The sequence below is a fragment of the Phoca vitulina genome, unplaced genomic scaffold (genome assembly GCF_004348235.1).
Source record: "Phoca vitulina isolate PV1807 unplaced genomic scaffold, GSC_HSeal_1.0 scaffold25, whole genome shotgun sequence".
Classification (NCBI taxonomy): domain Eukaryota; kingdom Metazoa; phylum Chordata; class Mammalia; order Carnivora; family Phocidae; genus Phoca; species Phoca vitulina.
Genome location: NW_022589728.1, coordinates 32755988 through 32781410, shown reverse-complemented (window position 1 = coordinate 32781410; position 25423 = coordinate 32755988). Strand labels below are relative to the sequence as shown.

At 33.6% G+C, this 25423-nt stretch overlaps 1 protein-coding gene and 1 pseudogene across 12 annotated transcripts in view; one reads left to right on the top strand and one right to left on the bottom strand.

Moving 5' to 3' along the window:
• The window catches only part of RALYL (RALY RNA binding protein like), an 817889-nt gene that overhangs the window by 498538 nt on the left and 293928 nt on the right, over positions 1–25423 (bottom strand). The gene's annotated exons all lie outside the window — the stretch shown is intronic.
• On the top strand, positions 2354–2431 carry LOC116643292 (annotated as a pseudogene).

Genomic DNA, 25423 nt, shown 5'->3' with positions numbered 1-25423 from the left:
TTATTTTTGTAAGGTTTTAAAAATTCATTCATTCGTTTATTCAACAATATTTATTAAGCACTTCTTTTTCTTTTTTTCTTTCTTTCTTTCTTTCTCTTTCTTTCTTTCTTTCTTTCTTTTCCTTTCTTCTTTCTTTCTTTCTCTCTCTCTCTTTCTTTCCTCTTTCCTTCCTTCCTCCCTTCCTCCCTTCTTCCCTTCCTTCCTTTCTCCCTTTCTTCCGTCCTTCTTTCTTTCTTTTAGTTTTTGGCCAGATATTTTCTTCTAAAGTGACTACCACTTTTAAAAACCAATATGGTGAAACTAAAATTTCAACAAGGATACAATCTCTGACATTGATGATCACTGTTAAACATTAGCTAATTAATACTTTTTATCAGTGATATATATATATGCATATCTATATACATATATATACTTTCATATGAACAATCTCTTTTAAAACCTTATAGCTACAAAACAATTAATAAATATGTCTTTTTAAAAATAATTTTAAATGATATTTCTAAGTTGAGCATTAAAGTGATAGAAATCTTAAAGGCATGTAATTGAACATGTTTGAAAATTTACTCACTAAACCAGCTACTTCTGAAATCAAGAGCAACCAAATAACATAAAAATGTTTCAAATTAGGTTGTTAATGATTACATCTTGGATTATTAAAATTTTACTAAATATTGGACAGTCAACATTATACATAACTCTTTATAATGAAGGTTGAGTTCATAAACATTTAGATATTCCATAAAAAGTAATAGTATGGCATCATTAAGAACAAGGCTTATGTTGCTGCCTTGTTTTGTTTCAGTTTAGCTAGACTTAAGTGGCTGCTTTATGAATTATTCAAGGTAGGGTTAAAAGAAAGGAAAGCTGACATTTTTTTTTATTTTGCAATTTGAGCTATTGCATACCTCAAGACAAATGCTCTGAGAATCAACTGAAAAAAGAAAAATCAAAGTATACGTATGTATTTTAAACAAATGATTAACTTCCTCATATAATTTAGTGTGATTTAATCACACTAAAGATCCATTTTGGGGGCTCTAGAATCAATTGTTATCTTCCCACTTCAGGCCAACATTATTAATGCAATCCATCGAAATACTATTATTTTCTTTTTGCTGTTATGTGATCAATATTTTTAGAAATATGAGAGTTACTTTCAATAATAAACAAATGACTATGGTTGATGTTTTATTTCCTAAAGAGGGATAACTGGTTAAAATGCAAACTCAAGAACCATTAGATTAGGTCAGACCCATGGCTGACAGAGCCCAGTGGTCTGTCTTTGATAATGAGCCCGAGTCAAATTTAAGGTGAAAGTGCAGCTATCCTAGAGTTTTCACTGTAAATATCAACATGTTCTCTCCGACTCCGTCCTTTTACTTTATATAAATGATTCTCAAAGCTGTAACTCCAAACTGCCAATTGTGTAATTCTACTTATTGACTCTTAATCACCTTAAAGTGTGTATGTGTCTACTCTCTCACACAAGATTACTTGCCAGTTTCTATCAGCATTTATAATGATAGAGTTTTGTCATAGTGTTGTACATTAACATTTCAATATCCTCTGCAAAATTGTCTTAATTCATAGTGTAGTATTTAGCTTGTACTTCTCAATTACACGAATCTTCAATCCGTCAAAGGACTTCACTTTCAGACATGATAGAATAACAGGGGTTTTAACCTCCCTGACTCCAAAAACTAGAAAACCAGGCTAACATAGATGAAACAACTATTTTCAGACATCAAACCACAGGCATGGCAGAGCCATGACATCTCAGAGAAAAGAAACATATTTCAGGTCATAGAGCTGAGATACGTGTGTATGTGTGTGTGTATGCATATATGTGTAACTGAAAGCAGAGACAGCTACTTTACTGGGTTGAGGCAATAGAAATCAGAGTTCGGGGAGTCTGAAGAGGCAGGAATTTGTGAGGCAGATTTCTAGAAAGAAGAGAGCTATACAGACAACTCCAGTTGTCTTAGGGATCTTTTGAGTCTATGTTGGTTCCTAGAATATGCATGAAAAGGTGAGCTTCCATGAGGTTGGTTAAAAAGTTATTGGAAAGCTGTCTGTTTCCAGACCCATAAAAGTCTGAGACTCCTTCAAGTTCCTACCAGCAACAGTGGAGTGTCCAAACTGGCCCTCTGGAGCATTACGTTCAGATGTCAGAAGGGTCAGGCCTTAGTAATGGGGATATGTGTAGTCTTTTTTTTTTTTTTTACATTTTTAAAATTTTATTATGTTATGTTAATCCCCATACATTACATCATTAGTTTTTGATGTAGTGTTCCACGATTCATTGTTTGCGTATAACACCCAGTGCTCCATTCAGTACGTGCCCATCACCAAGACTATACTTTCAGGGATCATTTCTATAGTTTGTTACTAGTAATGGGGATAAATGACCCCTACAGTAAAAGGTACTCTGGGACGACCCTAACAAAACTTAAAAACAAGTCTCAAGATGATCAAACTAAACCAAAAACAATTCAAAGGTCTACCAGAGCAAAGCACAATACTTCTTCAAAAAAATAAAACTCAGACACTCAATGACACAAAATACAAAATCTTTAGCATCCAATAAAAAATTCCTAGAGATACTATGAATCAGAAAATATGACCCATAACCAGGAGAAAAATTAATGATATAAAAAAAGAATCAAAGGGAACGTCTACAGATGAAAACTAGATCTAAAATAAAAAAATATACTTAATGGATATTACAGGTATAAATCTGCAGAAAAACAGATTTGTGAATTTAAAGTTGTAGAAATAGTGAATATCCAAAATGTATTATAGAGATGAAACACTAAGAAAAAAAACTGAGCAGAGCCTCAGTAAGTTATATGATAGTACTGAGCTGTTTAATATACACATGCCTGGAGTCCCACAGGGGTAAAAATATTCAAAAGAACAACAGCCAAATATCTCCCAAATTTGATGAAAATTATATCATTCCACAGATCCAAGTATCTCACTGAATACTAATCAGAATAAACAAAAAGACACCCAGACACATCATAATCAAATTGCTGAAAACCACTGATAAAAAGAAAAATCAAGGAGCTCTGAGGCATTGGAAAAATGTTTACATTGTAAGAAGAACAGTGAAGGAGATGTTATAGCTACAAAGCAAATGAAAAGAGAAAAATGAATATTTTGGTGAAAATGCAACTAATCCTAGAACTTGTCTCTTTGTTTTTAAGCTAGAAGTTTGAATGGGGCTAGTGTTAAGTGTTTATGAAGGCTGCTGTATAATAAAGATAAACTATAAACTACAGCTGCCCCACAGAACTTTCTATAAAGATGGAAACATTCCTTACCTGCACTATCTAAAATTGTAGTCAATAACCCCATGTGACTTTTGAGTACTTAAATGTTGCCAGTATGAGTGAGGTACTGAATTTTTAATTTTATTTAGTTAAAATTAAAGCAATATTTTAATGAGTTTCTATACCCAAAAGGGCTAACAGGACTTTGGTATTTTAAAAATATAGAGATTTACTCTATGAATCAGAAGCAATTATGTATTTATGTATTTATGTATTATGTATTATGGAGTATGCTTTTGGTCCCAGAAACTTACAAAAGATATGATGGTATTAGCTATATTTCAGAAAAGAACAAGTAAAAATTTAAACAGTTGCCATATGAAGACTAACTTAAGAGCAGAGTTTTCATTCTGAAAATATCACCCTGAGATGGTGAATACTCTATAAAATCATAAAGAATGTGTTTAGAATAGCTAAAGATCTGTCTACGAAGGAGATTTCTAGCCTTGAATCTAAGAGGGATACATTAATTTTTAATTAAAGACAACATTAAAATTTACTATAGAGAAAACATTTTTGGAGTAGACGAGATTAACACGGCTGTAAATTCGACTCTTCTCTTGATTTCATGGTCCTGAATTTCCAACCTTAGATTTATTCAGACACTCATACTGAACAAAGAATGAATAACAACAACAACAAATAACAATAACAACAAGAAATACCCAAGTATTCAAGAAAGTCAGCCAAAATTACTAGTTCATGCTATATTCAAAAGCCTGAGAAAAGATGAAAAAGATACAAAAATGAAAAAGAAAAGAATATCATGCCCTAAACATTATAATCTGTTAAAGTCTAGAGCTAGTACTCAAAGAAGTCCTAGAATACACGCTAAAACCTTGCAAATGTTGTAATTTCTGAAAAGAAAGAGATCATATCCAGTTGAAAAGACCAGAGAAAACTTCTTGAATCAGAAGATATCTGAATTCATCATTAAAGAGTATTACAAAAATTCAATGAGCATATAGTTAATTTCTTAGCATGCACAAGAGGACAGTCGTTTTCCAAATACTTTTAACTCATCTAAATGTACTTGAATACTTTTTTACATTTAAACAGTTGGTATAAAACTGCTTAGATTTATAATTATAAAAAGGGAAAAATTGAACTGAAATAAACAAATGTATTTAAGCATCTTCCCTTGGACGAAATAAACCAAAAGAATGTCCCCCCAAAAGTCTGAATTTATTCTTCAGAAAACCATCCACAATTTAGGAAGACATAACATATCTACCAGGGCAGTGACGGACAATTCTTCAGTAGAATTCATAATACTTCATAAAGACTATTTTGTGAAAAACCTTCAGATGTCCATTTGCCATGGGAGAATCAAGTATATGTGGTGATATCTCTATCACTCATAAAGATAAACATCATAATTATAATGAATATTCAATTCTTAAATCGCAAACTACTTCCTACAATAAGCCAAAGGTAGCTTTTTAAAAGTAAATATTTTAAAGAATATGTACACACAAAGGGAAATAGACACATATGAAGGGAAAAAAAGTAATTCTAACCTGAAGATATTTACTGTTTAAATTTTGGTGTATTTTCTTTGTCATTGCTTTCCAGTACTTAGAAGAAAAAGAGTTATAAATTAGGAAAAAAGCATCATAATCTATATGCCAAGTGCCATTGTTTATTATTTCAATACTTATTTTATTATGCTGTTAAATCACCTTTTGGATGTAACTTACACAGTCACATACTAATAAGCTATACCATCATTTTCTTCATTCTCTTGAGGAGCATTTAGGTTGTTTCCAATTTTTCAGATCACCAAAGTATCTCAGATGAACAATGACAAATTTAGTGAGGATAAATTCCAAATACGAAAATTCCTTGGTCAAATAGGAAAGAAAAAAAACAAAAAAACCCTCTAATTTAGTTACCAGTCCTCAGCTAGAAAGTTTAAACACCTTTCCACTACCACCTGTATTGGCTGTTTTAATACACTCCAAGTAATTTTGATGCCTTCCAGCTCTTCCCTAAGTACTACGTTCAAAATATTTTCGGATTCACTAGGTTGAATAGGAAGAATAGGCAAAGAGACCATAAACTAAGTAAGAGAGGGATATTCTGATCTCTGAAATGAAGTAAATGAAGTTTATGAGCTTAGCTAGACAGGCACTAATATCGGAAACATCATAATTCTGTTGTGCTTAGAAAAAAATGAATTAGTGTTTGGAGCTTCCCAGGCATATCACCAAAGTCATTATTATTTAAAAATATCATAAAAATTATTCTGATTTCCTTTGTTAAATGCACACTTTATTAGGTCTACATATTATATTTTATATATTAATGTTACATAGTATGTGTTCTATGTTTATTAAAAATTAACTGTTGATTATAAAGAAATTAAAAACACTATTAAAATATTTGACCTTTCAGCAGTCCTTCTATCTCAACATTGCAATTCAGTTACTACAATAAAGAACATTCAGAGCAAAAGTAAAATTTCCTACTCATTAAATTTTGCAAACATATTAATTATAGTCACACCAACGTATTCTTTATAAAACTTTTTTTTTTTTTACTATGTACCTCAGACACTGACTGTAATATCGTGGCAATAGCACACTATAAGAACCAAGGAACCCAGTTTCCATTTTCCTTTTTAACTACAGTTTGTGTGTAAAGAGATTTAAAGATATAAAATGCTTTTAATAAGGACTCACTGGTAATAAAGGTGATATGATAAACTTCATAGAAAATTAATATGAGATATTTAGGAAGAAAAATGGCTTAGAATGCCACTTAATGGAATATAGAAAGGTTTTAAAAATTAGGCAAATGATGTTATTTCATTCCACAGTTCAAGGCAAAACATAAAAATTTAATGAAATTATTGTAAGCCATAGAAAAATAAAATTACTATAAAAATAGGAATGGAATTAATTTTGTAAAGGAAACAATGTTAGCTAAAATATCTTAATAGCAGTGATTATGTTTGAGTAGAACCATTAACTGCTAAGAAATAAGTATTTTTAATCTGACGATTAAGATTAAGTAATCGACAGGAGAGCAAAAACAAATAGATACATATAGGTATAAATAATTTAACAACTGTAGTTACAAAAAGGTAATCACTTTGCATTGGTTATTCTAACCATAAATTGGAAATCAATAGATATTAGTGAGTCAACATTTCAGAATTTGAAATATTAATCAACTTCTGTGTTACACTGAATTAAAATGATTTTGGAAAATATAAATTAGTAAATGATTCAAATTTTATAAACAAGGAGTAATGATTAAGTGTTAAGCCATCCCTTGTGAAGTATTTAACAAGGTGTGGCAGATCCAACCATTATTTGGGAGAGGGTTATGGTCTGAAGAGACCATCACCTTGGTTCATGAGAGGTCAGACACGTCCATGTGTAAATCACGACCAATCTGAAAGAACACTGGTTAGACCAGGTTGAATGTCAAGAATAAAGTAGGGAACAGATAGATAATCAGTACAATTCCTTTCTTTCCTCACACATTAGTCAACTCAGGCTGCTATAACAAAATACCATAGCCTGGATAGTTTAAACAGCAGACATTTATTTTTCACACTTCTAAAGGCTAAAAGTCCAAAATCAAAGTGCCAACTGATTCAGTTTCTGGTAAGAGCTTTCCTCCTGGCTTGGAGAAGGCCACCTTCTCACTATGTCTTCACATGGTAGAGAGAGAAGCTCTGGCCTCTCTTCCTCTTCTTATAAGGATACTGACCCCATCATGGGAGCCGTACCTTCATGACCCCACCTAAACCTAATTACTCCCCCAAAGCTCCATCTTCAAAAAACATCACATTATGGGTTAGGGCTTCACCATATGAATTCTGAGGGGACATAATTTAGTCCATAAAAGTTCACATCACCCAAGGATAAAAACCTACTTGTGTTTGGAGTTTTCAGGAAATGAAACAAACTTTCTTTGAGCCATTAGAGAGATTGTGACTGGTGTTATATCTATTATATCAGGGATCATGTAAGCATTGTCTATTTGATCACTAAATTCAATGTATAAGAGTCCAATGTGATTTTTACAAATAAGGAAAATTGTCAACTTTAAATTAAAAAACAAAAGGATTCAAAAAGATAAAACCATATGGTGATATAACTCAAAAGTATTCATTTCATGGAGTTATCCTGAAGTATACTCATATTCTCTAGAATATGAACAAATTGGTATAAATCTCAGAAATTTGTTGCATGTGATGTTCTTAAAATCTTTCTCCTCTGCAAAACAGATCCTTCAGTCACACAAGTTGTCTAAGATGTCGATTGTAATTACACTTCCAAGATAACTCCACTGGTCAACGTGACCTAGGCAGAAGACTGTTTTGAGTTAGGCAGAGAAGCCGAATCAACAATGATTAGGCTCTTTCTACTTGACAAGGGAAAAGAAGTCAGTCAGGGATAGTATGTTTTGTGATATAAGGGATATATAGCACTGACTGCTATTTGAACCATTATTTGGTAGAGGGCTGTGGACCATGAGGTACCATTACCTTGGTTTCTGACTAGTCAACCACATCCGTGTAGAAACCAAGACCAGTTTGAAAAGATAGCTGGGACCATGCAGTCAGAATAAAGTATGGGAGAAGTAATCAGTGTCACTTCATTCTTTGTCACATAACCTTTCTTTTTTAATGCCTTTTGTAAACATTGCTAAAAAGGGTTCTATTTAAGAGATTTTGAATTTTCAAAGATGATCTATAAATCATTAAGACTATTTCAGAAGTAGTTATGCAAAACTTACTTTATATTTAACAAGCACATAGCACTTATATACCTGCCATTCGTTTAAGAGCTTATTAAATACTCACTCAGAGTAGTTAGGAGAGGGTTCTACCTTTTTCCTTCATTTCCTCTGGGATCTGGAGTATTTCCAGAAAAGTGTTTCAACTTACATGAGGAAGACACCAATTTGGGTTCTATATTGAGAGGCCTCATCACCACTGTAACTATTCACGTTATACAGAAAGGAAGAGCCACAAACTGCTAAGACTTAGTCTGTGATTTGTATTAAGAATGCTAGGGAACACAGTATCTTAAGAATGCCCAGAGATGATTCTGGTAAATTTTTCCTCAGAATTTGTCAGATCCACCAATTTACTGACTCCAACTAGAGTTGCCCTGAAATAATATAAAATAGACTAGAATACATACAACTTTGTAGTCACCTTCTTCTGCAAGTCACATGATAATAAATGGTATGATATAGTTCAGATTAATACAATTTAATAATGTAAATATGGACATTCAAAGCAAAAGCATCATAATATTCACTTCTAATTGATGTATCATATGAGGCCGGCAATGGAGAAATAGAAAGAGGATTGTTCTTGGGTATTCACTGGGATAAAACTGTGCTCTGTTCCCCATATTCCTCCACTGAATCAAACATCTTTCTCTACTTTTAAACTCTCAGGTTGGGCACCTGGGTGGCTCAGTTGGTTAAGCGACTGCCTTTGGCTCAGGTCATGATCCTGGAGTCCCTGGATCGAGTCCCGCATCAGGCTCCCTGCTCGGCAGGGAGTCGGCTTCTCCCTCTGACCCTCCCCCCTTTCATGTGCTCTCTCTCTCTCATTCTCTCTCTCTCAAATAAATAAATGAAATCTTCAAAAAAAAAAAAAAAAAAAAACCTCTCAGGTCACTTAAAGCTAAATTGCAGGAGATAAACACTGTCATGCCCACAGGAGAAATTCACTCACTCCTAGTTAACAGGTCCTTTCCACTCTTGTCCTCTTTGTTCAAACTGTCAATCATGACAGTTCCCTCAGGAGTTAAATTCGGACCACTAAGTGATTTCATGTAGGCTACTAAACTGCCCGCAGAGATGAACAACTTACAATCATTATTGATGTGGCTTTGGAAGACTGGCCCTAGAGTAAAAGGTTTTAAATCCCACAACCAACCCCCTGACATTTCTGTGCTCTCCTGAAATATAGATAAATGCCCTACAGTAGGTGCAATGGTGAATTGTCCTCCACAAAATTGAATATTTAGGGTTGTATTAAGTAGCAATAAAAATGATATAGTGAAAATGCCTGCTGTATGTCTGGATCAGATAAAGTTCCTGTTTACAAATTCCCTAAACTCAGCTGCTCTGAATGCAGAGGCAGCTTTATAAATGAGAGCACCAAGCAATCTAGGTATTGCCAATAACCGATTCAGAGCATGATTTCTCTTTGGAGGAATAAATGCAGTCCCCATTGCTGCAATAGTCTATGACAATACACACAAACGTTCCAATTCTTCCCTACCCTTAGCTACATAAGGCAGAATCTCCACAAAACATTAAAAAATCCCAGGAAATGTAGAAATTAAAAGTTATGGATGCCCTTTTCTGCAGAGAAGCTAAGGGTTATTATTATCACCTATTTGTAAGCTTAGTAAAAGTTAAGATTTGTTAAGACCTTATGCCACAAATAATAGTAAGAAGAGAGTAACTGTAGGTATGAGATAACTGTGCCACTTAAGTGTCTTAATTCACTAGACATTTGTAGTCTCCACATAGACTTTATACTAGTTTTTTTTTAACTAAGTATTAATATTAGCATAACTAGTATAAATTATCAGATTTGGGGAGGGAAAACTACCTTCATTTTTAAGAATGCTGTTGTTGGATTTATACATACAAATATCATTAACATTTATCAAATTAGTACTGTAGTGTATTGTACGAATTATCTACAATATTCTTTAAAGCTGATTAAGAGTACATTTTTCATGATGAACACTGAATAATGGATAGAATTGTTGAATCAGTATAATGTACACCCAAAACTATTATAACACTATGTTAACTACACTGAAGTTAAAAAAAAAAAAAAAGGAATTTTTCAACGTTTACCTTGTGATTGGGTTTCTTCCCATGAAAAGTATAACCAGCTCTGCCTCTTTCTAGATGAGTAATTAAGCAGATATGTAACCTCTGGGATGCTTAGTTTTCTATCTGATAACTTCTCTGGAGCTTGATTTGGACTCTGATTTCTAGTGCTTTCCACCAGGTCTTTCCCAAATTGATTCTGCAGGGACCTCTGGAGATATAACACAGCTTCTAATAATATCGTATCTGAGATCACTGTAATTTTGAAGTTAGCACGTTTTCTCAAAAGAGGTTCTTGTGAATCAACATACTGAAGAGGTTTTAATTAACAAGTGACACATCACAGCCTTGGTTGATATTTATCTTATACTCATGGAGCAATTGAGATTCTACAGGTATCTTGCTTTTGGTATTATGATCTAGTCCTTGAGTATAATGGCATATACATAATAAGGACCTGATATCAGAAGTTCTGGCATCTTGGTCTATACATGGACTTTCGGAAATGACTTGCATGTTTCATCCATCTTCTCTGAGTCCTTGATTTTGCAAGCGAAACTCACAATAGCTTGCAGAGGAGCCAGGATGATTATGTGGATCTAAACTTCATCTGGGGTGTACATTTCATGTACTCAGATAACAACATTCAGTGTTGGAAAGGCTCTTTTTCAACATTTGTCAGAAATTTTTGAGATACTGCTACAATAATTTTTATAATTTCTGCTATAAGTAATGAGATCGTCTGTGGGGGTAATATTCTGGGAAGGTCAGACTTCAGAAATTGGCCAATTCTACACAGACTGCTGCACTTATGCAGAAATATGATATACTGGGCTCTTATTAGCTTTCAAGCTGATGAGACAGAGAAATTAATATTCATATGGTAAATTGCACACACACACTGATAGCAATGGTTTATAATTTACAAATGTCTATACTAAACCAACATGATGGGATGTAGCCAGAACAGCTCTATGTCTCTCAGAACAATATGAAAATTGGATCTGCAACTGGAGAGAACCCCACCCTGGATAAGGAGATGATCTACAGTCAGATATCCTCCTGGGGACTCACCCAGGGAAGCTTATACCTGAAAAGGAGAGAATGGTGTTGGGTCTCCTCTTTACACAGTCTTTGTCTTGCAGTTAATCCTTTCTTCACATTAAAGAGACCCTTAACCTTGGCTTCACATGAATTTTTGTTCAATAGAATGGTCATTGAAGGGTTTCAAAACAAATTTCACATATAAATTTTTCTCAGAATGTATTATTATTTAAAATATTTCTAACTATACTGCTAAGAGATCATGTAGGTCCAAAATATAAGCAACAAAATAGCTTCTTTGGGCTGTTTCATTTAAGATATTTAAATCTCTGGTCAATGAGTTATACAAAACTTTGCAAGGGGGGATAAACTCATTCGTTTGATTTTATAGATAATTTTAGTGAGAAATATGTAGAAACAAAGTGAACTACATATGTCCTGTATCTATCCTTTCATGCAGCTCTTATTTTCTTACTAAGTTAAATGCAGAGATGATGTATATTACACATTACATGTATATGTATGTGTGTGTATATATATATATAATATACATTTTAACACTTTTATATCATTTAGCTCAGGGTGCTGAACACATCAGGTGCTTAACTCTTGTTCAGTTCACTTTTAAATTTGTAAATGAAAATTAAAAATGAATGAATGGGTGGATAAATGTCTACTACTCTTTTTGCTTCTTATTGAAATTATTAGTTTGCTTTAAATATATATACATCTACATCAACACTACTACTCCAACTTCCCAACCAGGCAAATAACAACTTGATTTTTTTTTTATAATTTTGAGATAATTTTATAAGACAGTATTAATTGGTAAATCCATTGCTTTCAATGATTGCATGATGACTTTTATTCAGAGTCAAAATTCCTGAGAGAAGTAACCAGAGATTCTGTTGGAGGAGAAAATCTGATAGGTTAACATCTATAAAAGGCTCTGTCATATCTCATGGGCAAGAAATGTGTTTTTTCCCTCTTGTGTCAACTAAAAATTTATTCCATCCTGGTACATATATATTCTATCTCTATACATATATAGTGTACAATCACAACCTTTGCATGTATAGGATAAATATATGTATTTGCAAATATATATTCATAAACTTTCTGGCATGACCCACCATCTAAATCAAATAGAAGAGCCTATGAACATCAAATATATATGTAAACCAAATAGGCTGAAATACACACTGGAAGGGATTATCTTATTTCTGGAAAGAAGAAGTACAATTTTGAGAATCAAAGTTATGTAAGGAATATTTTTGACCGCTGTTGTTAATGGTATGTATTGTTAAGCATCCTCACAATTTTTGTGAAGTTTTAAAAGGAATATATGCTCACTACTGAATTAAGGGACATGCAATTCCATATTTGGAATGGATCTCATTATTTTAAAATGGTGTATAAAGACATTCCTCTCTACAAAAATATTTTAGCATCCATGAAACATGACAGATTCAAACAGGAAAGAAGAGCTATTTAAAAAATTGGATGGGAAGTGGTTGTCTCCATTGTATAAAGAAAAAGCTTGTATTTTACTGAAGTATAGTTAGAAATAATAGCTATCACTATGTAGCTATTGTTTGGCTGATAGCTGTGTAGTTTATTCAGTAAAATAAAACTGAATATCGCTTAGGGTCATAAAAAAAAACAGTAATGACCTCGGCTTTGCAAAGATTTATACAGAAAAACATAGGTATTATAACTACATAAGTAGGTTTTACAGGCTTGAGAGTCCAGAAGCCAAAATGATTTTTAAAAGAGTGTTGATATTTTCTTACCTACTGCATATTCAACAGGCATTATTTGTAGTGTTACCTGATTGTCTCTAAGTTCCCATAAAACACTTTACATATAACAGCCATTTTTAGAGGACCATCTGCTAGAACTCTAAGGGCTCTCCAGTGTAATTCCTCATTTATAATGAAACTAGCAACTGCAAAACCCTGGTTCTTTCTGGGGTGACCCACGGCTGTAGGCCACGATCCACACATCAAACAAAGTCTGCTAAGAATTTGGGCTGAGGACACATAATGCCAATCCTTGAGATAAAGCAGATGTACACTCTTAAATTTTAAAAACACTGGAGATCCAACAAAATGTAACATTCAAAAGACCTTAACTTATTAATAGTTCTTATGACTCTTCAGTGATAGCAAGTTCCTAAGTATGCTATTATTTTTAGAAGTATTGTATTTCCTTATTAAAAGAAAAAAAAAGAAAAGAAAAGAAAATCCAGGCAAGTGTCACACACTGGTGTTTCTTATCTTCAAAGAAGGAGTTTACATTAGATAACTTTTTATGAATATTAAGTTTCTTCCATATTTTATATTTTATGAGAGAAAAGAGTTTATATTACAGTGATTATCAACAAGAAAGTTATAGAATATATGCATAATTTAAAAAAATAAAGCATCGAAACCTGATTTAAATGTAACAAGATATTACATTTCCTGATAATCTCAAAGATGTTCAGGAAATGTCCCAAGGTCATGAGTTTGTGCACTGTAGAGTATAATCCTCCGGGACAATAGCAGCCACATCTCCCCCAGACACCCCCCATTTGTTAAATAGTGTCTTCTGGCTGGTAAGTTACTTCACTAAAAGACAATGGAAAACTAATCCTTATTACCTTTAGTCATTATGCGCATTTTAAACACTTAAAATAGCGATATTTCAACAATGTCAGAGCTTACTTATGTTTTGCTTTGCACATGTAGACAGTGTGCTAAGATAGGGAAGAAGCGTAATCTAAGTTGGGTGAATCAGTCAGAAGTTACAACCTCTAAGCAGAGAACTGACAGAGAAATGAAACAACCAGAAGTGTGAAAACCTCTTAGATGCCCGAAAATTAAGAGGGGAAAAGAAAGAACAGCCCAGTAAAAAAACAAAACATAACAAACAAACAAGAGACCTCTTAAGATTTTAGGTAGACTAGGTCCTGCCAGTTATCTACTGGGTTATTTACAGCTGCCCCCTGGTGGGTTCCAACATTTGTCAGATGCTTTCCTAGATAGTTCATAAGTTACCACTGAATTAAAAAAATACAGCAAACAAGGTAGTATTATCCACATTCTACAGCCTGACAAAATTATACACGCAGAAGCCAACTTCTCCAAGGGGACACAACTATGAAATAGTGGAATCTGGTTTCAGACCAATGTCTGCCTCGTTCCATTCCATCATGCTATTATTTCTTATACCATTCACAACACATTTCAAAATTTCAATACTGGAGGATTAGACAAAGAATCAGAGCAACTCAAATCTAAGGTTCTCCCTTCTCATTCTGAGAAGACCCTCTCCTTTGAAGCATCACACTGAAGCACTAACATAACCCCAGTGATCCATACATCCATAAATCGAAAGATGTGTCCATGAAGGCAGATAACCCCATACCTCTTTAAACTGTAGCATACAATGCATTGTATTGTTTTTTAAAATTTTGTCTTTCTCCAACCAAACACCTTTTTATGATATGGTATACATGTAATCAACAAGGTATGTATGTTTTTCCACCAAGTAAGGCAAACAAATGTATAAGTAGAAAAATATTTCTGTAATCCCAAATTTAGTTATTTAAGAAATATAATTGTTATCATGTTCATTTACATGTTCATGGATATTTATCCTACTTAAAAAATCTGGTTATAAGTAATCCTTAAATTCCATAAAATATATCTACCTAAGTTGAAAAGATTTGCCTGAACCCCTTTATTTACTTTTTTTAAAAAAATAGTTTATTTATTTATTTGACAGAAAGAGAGAGCGAGCACAAGCAGGGGGAGCAGCAGAGGGAGAAGGAGAAGCGGGCTTTCCACTAAGCAGGGAGCCCGATAATGCGCTCCATCCCAGGGTCCTGGGATCATGACCTGAGCTGAAGGCAGGCGCTTAACCGACTGAGCCACCCAGGTGCCCCTGAACCCCTTTATTATTATGATTTTTGTAATGCATCATCAGCCTGTTATAATAGGAGTAGCAATAGTCCAAGAGTCCTGACCTAAGGCAAAATGCTTAATTTTTTTTGATTCTTGATTTCTTACTAGTAGAGTAGAATGGGTTATGCTTTTTATGAGATAAAATCCAATTTCAAGGCAAACTTTGAAAAATTCAGCTTTAAAAAATATAGATTATTTGTACAGTACTTAGCATATAGTACTAGTTTAATAAATGTTGATGATTAGCCTGTCACACTACAGTTCCTTTCAAGATTTTGTTAAATTATGTTTTGTATTTATATAGCAATTCTAAGCTCACAAAAATGCTTAACTATTATTATCTTGTTGATCCTTACAACACTGTGACACAGATGGGACGTGTGCTATTGGTGCCCTTCACAAGGAAAGCAGCTGGGGCTAAAATGTCAGTGATAATGATCATACAGCTAAAGGGTTGAGTCTCAGGCCAGCTAACACCTACTTCAGCTCTTATATTCTACAACATTCCTTCTCTTTGTGATGCATATTAGCACAAACCACTGGATTAACTCAATTGTTATTTTAGTGAGGGTCTCAAGCACATGGAAAAATGTTTAACCTGGCTCATGAATCAGAGGATTTTATTTTCTTCTCAAGGTGTGTGAACTTGGTATTAAAATTCTATTCTGAAGGATAAAAATCTTAAAAAATAGTGTTTCTGAAGTACCATAAGACCTTTTCATGTGTCTAACACGCCTTCCCTTAATTTTTTTTTTCTGAATCATTTCCCTTTACAATGATAGCGACAAGAGCACATTCACTCTAATGCATCAAGTTTTAACAAGTGTTTATTTAAATTCTTTGACACACAGTCTTAGGAATGCCAGTCATTAATCTACTGCCAGGTATCAACTGGTGAAATATGTCCTTAATTTTCCTTCAGAGAGGATTAGCATTGTACACAAGGCCTACCAGAGCAAAAACCTAAAATTCTTTTCCAGCTAAATGCAAAATATACTGTCATCAAGACCTAATAAGTACTGTGTGAAATCGACATTCAAACAAACTGCTTTTTTTTTTTTTTTTAAATTTATTTATCTGACAGACAGCGAGAGAGGGAACACAAGCAGGAGGAGTGGGAGAGGGAGAAGCAGGCTTCCCGCTGAGCAGGGAGCCCGATGCGGGGCTCGATCCCATGACCCTGGGATCATGACCCTGGGATCATGACCTGAGCCGAAGGCAGACGCTTAACGACTGAGCCACCCAGGTGCCCCTAAACAAACTGCTTTTAACTGCCTCAATAGTCTCTAAGTCATTGACTAGAGCTCACCTCTACGAATCCAGGGTAAGACCTTCTTCGTGCCAAACACATGCTGTGCCCTGCCATTGGAGGGTAAAATAAACGTCTGGTAGCTCTTAAGTCACTCAAACTTATCTCCCCTGTCACAGAGCAACAAAAGCGGCAAACAAAAACCCCATGTTCTAAATGAGCCTGGACAGCCCATCCTTGATGGCAAACTAATATACTTTGTACTTAGATAGATCTTTTTATTTCCTTCTAATTGCAAGATACTAACCGGACGCCACAACCTGAATTTCAGACTGGAAGCCTATTAGCTGATCCCACCCAACCACAATTTCTGCATATTGGTTTACTATAGAACTGCGTACGTGAAGAATCCATAACTGGATCCGGGTATCTGATAATTAAATAATTACTTTTAGAATAAAATAGGTCATGAATGGACCAACGATGCCTGTGGTCTCACGAACTGAGAATTATTAATTCAGTTCTGTGCACATGTAGAAAATAAGAATAAATCAGAACGGAATTTTACTTGCACTCAATTCTATTTCTAGATCTAATGGATAAATAGGCTTTGGGGATAGTATCCTAGTGATTCTAGACTGCCTCTGTTTAAGTAAAGGACATAAGGCAGGAAAAATGCAGAGTAGAAGCAGTGGAGGACAATACAAACTCTACCATCATTAATTTGCCCACACAATGAAAAACAAAACCAAAAACACTCTAGTTCTATAGTATGTTTTAGACACATTTTTCAAAGTACAGTGATTTCCAAGTAAGTATCAGCTAGATGACAGCTCTTCTCTGATTACATAAGTATATAGAGTTTTTTGTTAACTTGAGCTCTGCCTTGTGACAGGTTTCAGATGTAGAAACTTATATTACCTTTGTTACCTTCAAAAGAGAGCAAAATATCTGATAACATAAAAATTTAAAGAACAGATTGATTTAGGCTGAAAGGATTCAATCTAAAAATGATATTTCAACCAGGTAAAATTTTACCTGTATTCTAGCTCAACTAATATATTTAAAGGCCACACACAGTATAGGGTATCTTATAAATGTAGATTTTTTTGTTGACTAATTTAAATCATATTTTTGGATAAAATACAAAGAAACTGGAAATTAGTCTACCGTGACCTAATACATTATTTTACTTAAATTTCAAAATCATTTTTAATTCTGAGATTTAGAAAAATGAAATACTTTCTTTTCCTAAGAATAATCATTGTTTCATTTAGCTAACTAAATATATTTTCAAACCTGAGAAAATCTAATAATCTAACACTTCACAAAATATTTTGATTATTAGTGTTTTAGAAAACAACAATTTGAACTACAAACTTTGTAATAATTAAGAGAAAAATAAAACTTGGAAAAATCCAATTTTCTATGAATTAAATTATAGATATGGAAGCAATAAGAGAATGCTAAACGCATAGAATCTGAAATCAGGAGGCCTTTGTTCAAGTGGCAGCACCATTTTCTAACAGCTGTATGTCCTTGAGAAAGTTATTTAACTTCCTTCACCTTCATTAACCCTATCTATAAAATTGGGGTAATGATATCACTTTTCTCATAAAATTGGAATGGAGATGAAGGTAATTATTATTATACTTGGGTACATAGTAAGTAGACGCTTAAAATATTAGTGACAGCATGGTGATCTAGTTGGAACAGAGATGGTCATTAAGGAAGAGTAATAATGATGCATAGAAATAAACCAGAAGTTCCAGAGAATGGTATCATTCTAATGTCATGGTTAATTTGTTCAGTATTGACTTTGTCATTTCTACCATTATATAGTGATTATGGAGTTCTGTGTTACAATATGCTAATAAATATAAGGAAGATACAAAAAAATACAAAAACAAACACATAAAAAACCCTATAGTTACACTTGAGTAAAGATGACAATGAAAATTAAAATAGCCACCGTGAGAGACTATGGACTCTGAGAAACAAACTGAGGGTTCTGGAGGGGAGGGGGGTGGGAGGATGGGTTAGCCTGGTGATGGGTATTAAAGAGGGTACGTTCTGCATGGAGCACTGGGTGTTATATGCAAACAATGAGTCATGGAACACTACATCAAAAACTAATGATGTAATGTATGGTGATTAACATAACATAATAAAAAAAATACCAAAAAAAAAAAAATTAAAATAGCCACCATATATTGAATGTCCCCATGCACAAGGTACTATTGTCAACATGTTTATGAACCTTATCTTTTTAACCCGACTGCCTAATAACAATTGTTAAAATTTTAATGTATTTCCCTTTATAGCTTTGTATTTATTCTTTTTTGAGGTTACCATTTTAAAAATATTTCTGGGGTGCCTGGGTGGCTCAGTTGGTTAAGTGTCCGACTCCGGATATCAGCTCAGGTCATGATCTCACGGTCATGATCTCAGGGTCGTGAGACTGAGCCCCATGTCTGGCTACATGCTGAGTGTGGAGCCTGCTTAAGATTCTCCTTCTCCCTCTGCTCCACCCCACACTTGCTCCCTCTCCCTCCTGCTCTTGCTTTCTCTCTCTGAATAAAAAAAGGAAGATAAAGATATTTCCAATCACATTTAATTTTAGATTTTTTTACTTAATATTAAATCATCTAAAAATTTGCATATTATTCTATGTTCCTTTTTATTTTAGTTATTTCCTTTCCTGAAAAGATTTTTAACTGATAAAAGGAATACAATTTATTGTTAGTATATAACAAAGTAAAACAACACCGATGGGTAAAATGGGTAGCCTATTGTTATTTCCCTTTACATTTCTCCATTAATGATTTTTAACACCATTTCATGTATTTATCACCCATTTGCTTTCCCTCCTTTTTGAATTGCTTGTTGGTATCATTTGTCCATTTTTTAAAAACTGGGTTAATTGTATTTTTCTTATCAATTTTTAGGTGTTCTTTGCATAGTAAACGTTGTAATTCTTTATTTTACTTAAGTATTTCCAAAATTATTTTTATCTTGATTTTATGGGTGCTTTCATTAGCAAATAATTTTTATTCTTTTTTTTAATAAAGATTTATTTATTTACATGAGAGAGAGAGTGCAGGGGGAGGGACAGAGGGAGCAGGAGAGAGAATCTTCAAGCAGATTCCCCGCTGAGCGTGGAGGCTGATGTGGGAATGTGGGGCTGCATCCCAGGAGCCTGAGATCATGACCTGAGCCGAAATCAAGAGCTGGTTGCTTAACGGAGGTGCCACCCAGGTGCCCCAAGGAATTTTTATTCTTATGAAATTAGATATATTGATCTTCTCCATTAAATTATTTAGGTTTCATGTCTTGATTAGTATATATTCCTATATTTTTCTAAGACTCCATTACTTAATCTTTACTTCTGAATTTTTATAATCTTCTGGATATTTTTGGTTTGTATTCATTATTTTCATAGGGTTAGAGGTGTTATTGATTTCTTACAGATGGACGTCCCAATATGTCAATGTTATGTATTAACTATGCTATTATTTCTTCCACTGAAAACAAATGGGGCCTCTTAACATATTAAATTCTCATGTATAATTTGATATTTCTCTAGTATTTTTTATTCTAGTCGACAGTATTTTCTCTAAGGCTGTGGCAACATTTGTCATTATTCTAATGTTAAAATAAATGGGTCAAAAGATTCCTTAGTATTCTTCCTTCTCAAATTCATTCTTCAAAATATACTCTAAATTACTTTGGCAGTTACTTTAAGGAGTGGGTCTTTTATACACAGGTATCCAATAATCACACTTTACTGCTGAAACTTACATGATTTTATATGTCAGTTATATCTCAATAAATCTGGAAAAAAATGAACACTAGACATCACTTTTAAAGAGGGGCATTTGAAGCTCTTCCCTTTATGACTAGGAAAGATCCAAGTATGTTCTTTATGACCACTCCTATTCAGCATGTCACTGGAGGTGCCAACCAATTACATAAAACAAAACAGGGCGCCTGGGTGGCTCAGTCATTAAGCGTCTGCCTTCGGCTCTGGTCATGATCCCGGGGTCCTGGAATCGAGCCCCACATTGGGCTCCTTGCTCAGCGAGAAGCCTGCTTCTCCCTCTCCCACTCCCCCTGCTTGCGTTCCCTCTCTCGCTGTGTCTCTCTCTGTCAAATAAATAAATAAAATCTTAAAAAAAACCCAAAAAAACAAAGTGATAATTTCACACACAAACACACACATGAAGAGGGGGTCTTTGATGGGAGTTGAATTAAATCTATAGTCTAAAAAAAAGACCATTTTAATATTGTCTTCCCAAACAGCAAAATTTTCAAAGTCATTTTTTAGGTAATTTTATGATATTCAGTGTAGTTTAAAGTTTTTGTAAATAACTTAACTCCCATAAATAGTATTCAAAATAATTTGTTTTTGTTTTTTTACTCATGATGAATTCATGTTTGTTTAAAAACATGTAAAAAAATGAGAAAATTAAAACATACAGAAGTAAAAATAACCTCGAAAATATAATTAATTCTGTCATATTTCCTTCTGATTTATTTTTAATCAATTTTTTGCAAATAAAATTTTAGTATTTATTTTTTCTTTTTTATTTTTTTATTATGTTATGTTAATCACCATACATTACATCATTAGTTTTTGATGTAGTGCTCCATGATTTATTGCTTGCGTATAACACCCAGTGAGTGCTCCATGCAGAACGTGCCCTCTTTAATACCCATCACCAGGCTAACCCACCCCCCCACCTCCTTCCCCTCTAGAACCCTCAGTTTGTTTTTTTATTTTTGAAACGCATTTATATTCTATCGTAAGACTTTACTTAATATTGGTCTTTAGGTGTTGCTTATTTTTTCCCTTTTACAACCATTAAGTCTATATCTTTGTGTATTTTAATTTTTATCTTTATGATGTGTTCCTAGAATAAAAATGACTTGGCCATGGGATGTATGGGATTTATAAATTTTAATCATGTTGAGTGTAACTACATCTGATTTTTTCCCCCTAAGAATAGCCAATTATTCCAACACCATTTACCGAACAATCATTTGTTTAGCTAATGGTCTGTAATACATCCTGTAGGATATGATGTATTCTTATATACATCAGAATTATGTTAATTATTGTATGTATTAATCTATAAGTATGAGAACATCTAATGGTGCTGCTCTTCTACCGGCATTTCTTTTCAAACAGTATATGTAAATGTAACCACCTACTCATACGTACGAACTTTAGAATTATTTGTCATTTGCTAAATTATTTCAAAATATTTATCGGGGCTCCTGGGTGGCTCAGTTGTTTAAGCGTCTGCCTTCGGCTCTGGTCATGATCCCAGGATCCTAGGATCGAGCCCCAAGTCAAGCTCCCTGTTCTGCGGGGAGCCTGCTTCTCCCTCTCCCTTTGCCTGCCATTCCCCCTGCTTGTTCTCTCAAATAAATAAAATCTTTAAAAAATATTTTTCAATAATTTGGCAAATGACAAGTAATGTAAATAAAAAATGGGCAGAGGACCTGAATAGACATTTTTTCAAAGAAAACATAGGGATGGCCAAAAGACACATTAAAATATGCTCATCACTAATCACCACGGGAATGTAAATCAAACCCACAATGAGCTATCTCCTCATACCAGCATCAAAAAAGCAAGAAATAACAAATATTAGTGAGGATATGGACAAAAGGATATGGACAAAAGGAAACCCTCGTGAACTTCTGGTGGGAATGTAATTTGGGCAACCACTGTGGAACACAGTAGAGTTTCCTAAAAAAATTAAAAATAGAAATACCATACAATTCAATAATTCCACTGCTGGTTATTTATTCAGAGAAAACGAAAACACTAATTCCAAAGGATACATGCACCCCTTTGTTTATTGCAGCATTAGTTACAGTAGTCAAGGTACTGAAGCAATCTAAGTGTCCATTGATAGATGAATGGATAAAGATGTGGTGTATACCATATATATACAATGGAATATTTCTCAGCCATAAAAAAGAATGAGATCTTGCCATTTGTGACAACATAGATGGACCTGGAGTGTATTATGCTAAGTGAAACAAGTCAGACTGAGAAAGTCAAATACCAAATGATTTTACTTATATGTGAAATACAAAACAAAATGAAACAAAAGCAAACAACCAAAAACCAGATACAGACTCCTAAATACAGAGAACGAACTGGTGGGGGGATGGGTGGAAAAAGTGAAGGGGATCAAGTTGTATAAACTCCCAGTTATAAAATAAATAAGTCATGGGGATGAGAAGTGTAGCATAGGAAATACTGCCTATAATATTGTAATAATTTTGTATGGTGACAGGTGGTAACTAAACTTATTGTAGTGAGCACTGTATATTGTATAGAATTGTCAAATCACTATGTTTTACACCTGAAACTAATGTAACATTGTATGTCAACTGTATTTCAAAAATATTTTTAAAATTGTATTTGGATTGGAATGCTATACAAACTACAAATTAATATGGAAAAAAACTCCACACCTTTATAATTGCCAATCTAGCCTTTAGAAACATGGCTGATATATTTTCATTTGCTTAAGACTTTAAAATTTTTTTCGAGTAAAATTCTAATATTTTTTTAATACATATCAATCCTGGCTATACAAAAGAACCACCTAAGGAGTTTTTTTTTAGAAAATGTCACCTGGAAGCCATTCCCAGAGATATTTATTTTATGAGAGAGAGACAGAGACAGAGACAGAGAAACACAGAAAAAGAGATGTGGATTTAAAAACTGACATAGATCTTCTGCACAGAGAAGGAAACAACCAAAAAAAAAAAAAAAAGAAAAAACCTAAAAGGCAACCTTTGGAATAGGAGAAGATATTTGCAAATGACATATCTGATAAAGGATTAATATACAAAATATAAAAAGAACTTATAAAACTCAACACCCAAAAACCAAATAATCCAGTTAAAAAATGGGCAGAAGACATGAATAGACATTTTTCTGAAGAAGACATCCAGATGGCTAACAGACACATGAAAAGATGCTCAACATTACTCATCATCAGGGAAACTACAATGAGATATCACCTCACACCTGTCAGAATGGCTAAAAAAGTGATGTAAGAAACAATAAATATGGTGAGGATGCAGAGAAAGGGGAACCCTCTTACATTGTGGATGGGAATGCAAACCGTGTGCAACCACTCTGGGAAACAGTATGGAGAGTCTTCAAAAAGTTAAAAATAGAACTATGCTATGATTCAGCAATTGCACTACTAGTATTTACCCAAAGGATACAAAAAACTGATTCAAAGGGTTACGTGCATCCCAATGTTTATAGCAGCATTGTCAACAATAGCTGAATTATGGAAAGAGCACAAATGACCAATGACTGACAAATGGATAAAGAGGTCACACACACACACACACACACACACACACACAATGAAATACTCAGCCATAAAAAATGAAACCTTGACCATTTGCAAAGATGTAGATGGAGCTAGAGAGTATTAGGCTAAGCTAAATAACTCAGTCACACAAAAACAGATACCATATGATTTCACTCATTTGTGGAATTTAAGAAACAAAATAGATGAACATGGAGGGGGGGCGGAAGAGAGGCAAACCGGAAAACAGATTCTTAACTATAAAGAACAAACTGAGGATTGATGGAGGGAGGTGGGTGGGGGATGGGTTAAATAGGTGATGGGTATTAAGGAGAGCACTTGTGATGAGCAACGGGTGTTGTATGTAAGTGATGAGTCACTAAATTTTACAACCAAAACTAATTTACACTCATGTTAACTAACTGGAATTTAAATAAAATCTTGAAGAAAAAATAGAAAATAAAAATTAACATAGATCAAGAGATCAATATAGTTGAACATTCTTGTACACTCATATTTATTGTAGTGGTTTTTCAGTTTCTATGTACTGGTTTTCATGTAGTCTGCAGGAAATGATCATTCTGAAATATATTATGTTTATGATTATTTTCTTGACCATGGACTTACAAAATAATGTTAAATAGGAAGTATTTTGATGACTTTAATTAGAATATCAACAAAGTTTCACAGTTTTATATAAAATTATAGTAGCTAATACATAAATTGTGTTCATTTGTGAGTACATATTGACATGACTCATTATTTCTAGTGTTCTAAATCATCTAAGGAGAAAGTTAAATTGGATGTGAAATGACATTTGAAGGGTAAGAAGTATGTATTTTTAAAATGTTATCTAACTTTGGAAAGCAAAAGCACAACAATTTACATAACTGTACCGTTTTAAATAGCTTTAGAAAATAGTATATTTAAAAAAAGAAAATAATATATTAAAATCTGAATACAGGCTTAAAAGTTACCTCTTGGCAAACTGCATGTTTTGTAAAAACCTTTCCTTACACACAAACACAAAGCAGATTCAGTGACTACAATAAATATTCCATATATAAATGGCATTATAGAGAATGAGTTATGTGTTCCATTCAAGGTTATGAACATGAACCTCAGAAGTACTAAAAGAAATGATGTGATCAAGTTTGACACCCAGAATTGAAGATTATTGTTTGATACCGTCTTGTCGTTCCAAATAATTATAATATATGTGAGGGAGGTTGTATATTCTCAACTTAGTCTTGTCAACAAAATTAATTATTTGACAGAACTAATTATTTTGAGAATCAAAATCTGCTCAGGGGATAGAAATTGCACTTTTACATGCAAACCTGTTTCCCAGGCCACACTGCCAGAACACCCAGGATCACATTTAATTTCCATTAGTGAGGCCAGTCATTGTTTTAATATGATTACACAATGTTGTAAAATGTCCTTTTTTTATGAAAAGCAATTAATTTTCATTTAGTAACATTTTGGATGCCAACTATTTAGAAGTGACTCCTCAGAATGCAGATTTTTCTACAAATATCCATAGTAACCCCCTAATCAGTATCAGATTCAAGGAAAGGACAAACAATACAACATAAAGACCTGGATTTAATTGCCATCATTAATACCGCATTAATTTTGAATATGCCCATTCATGCCAGG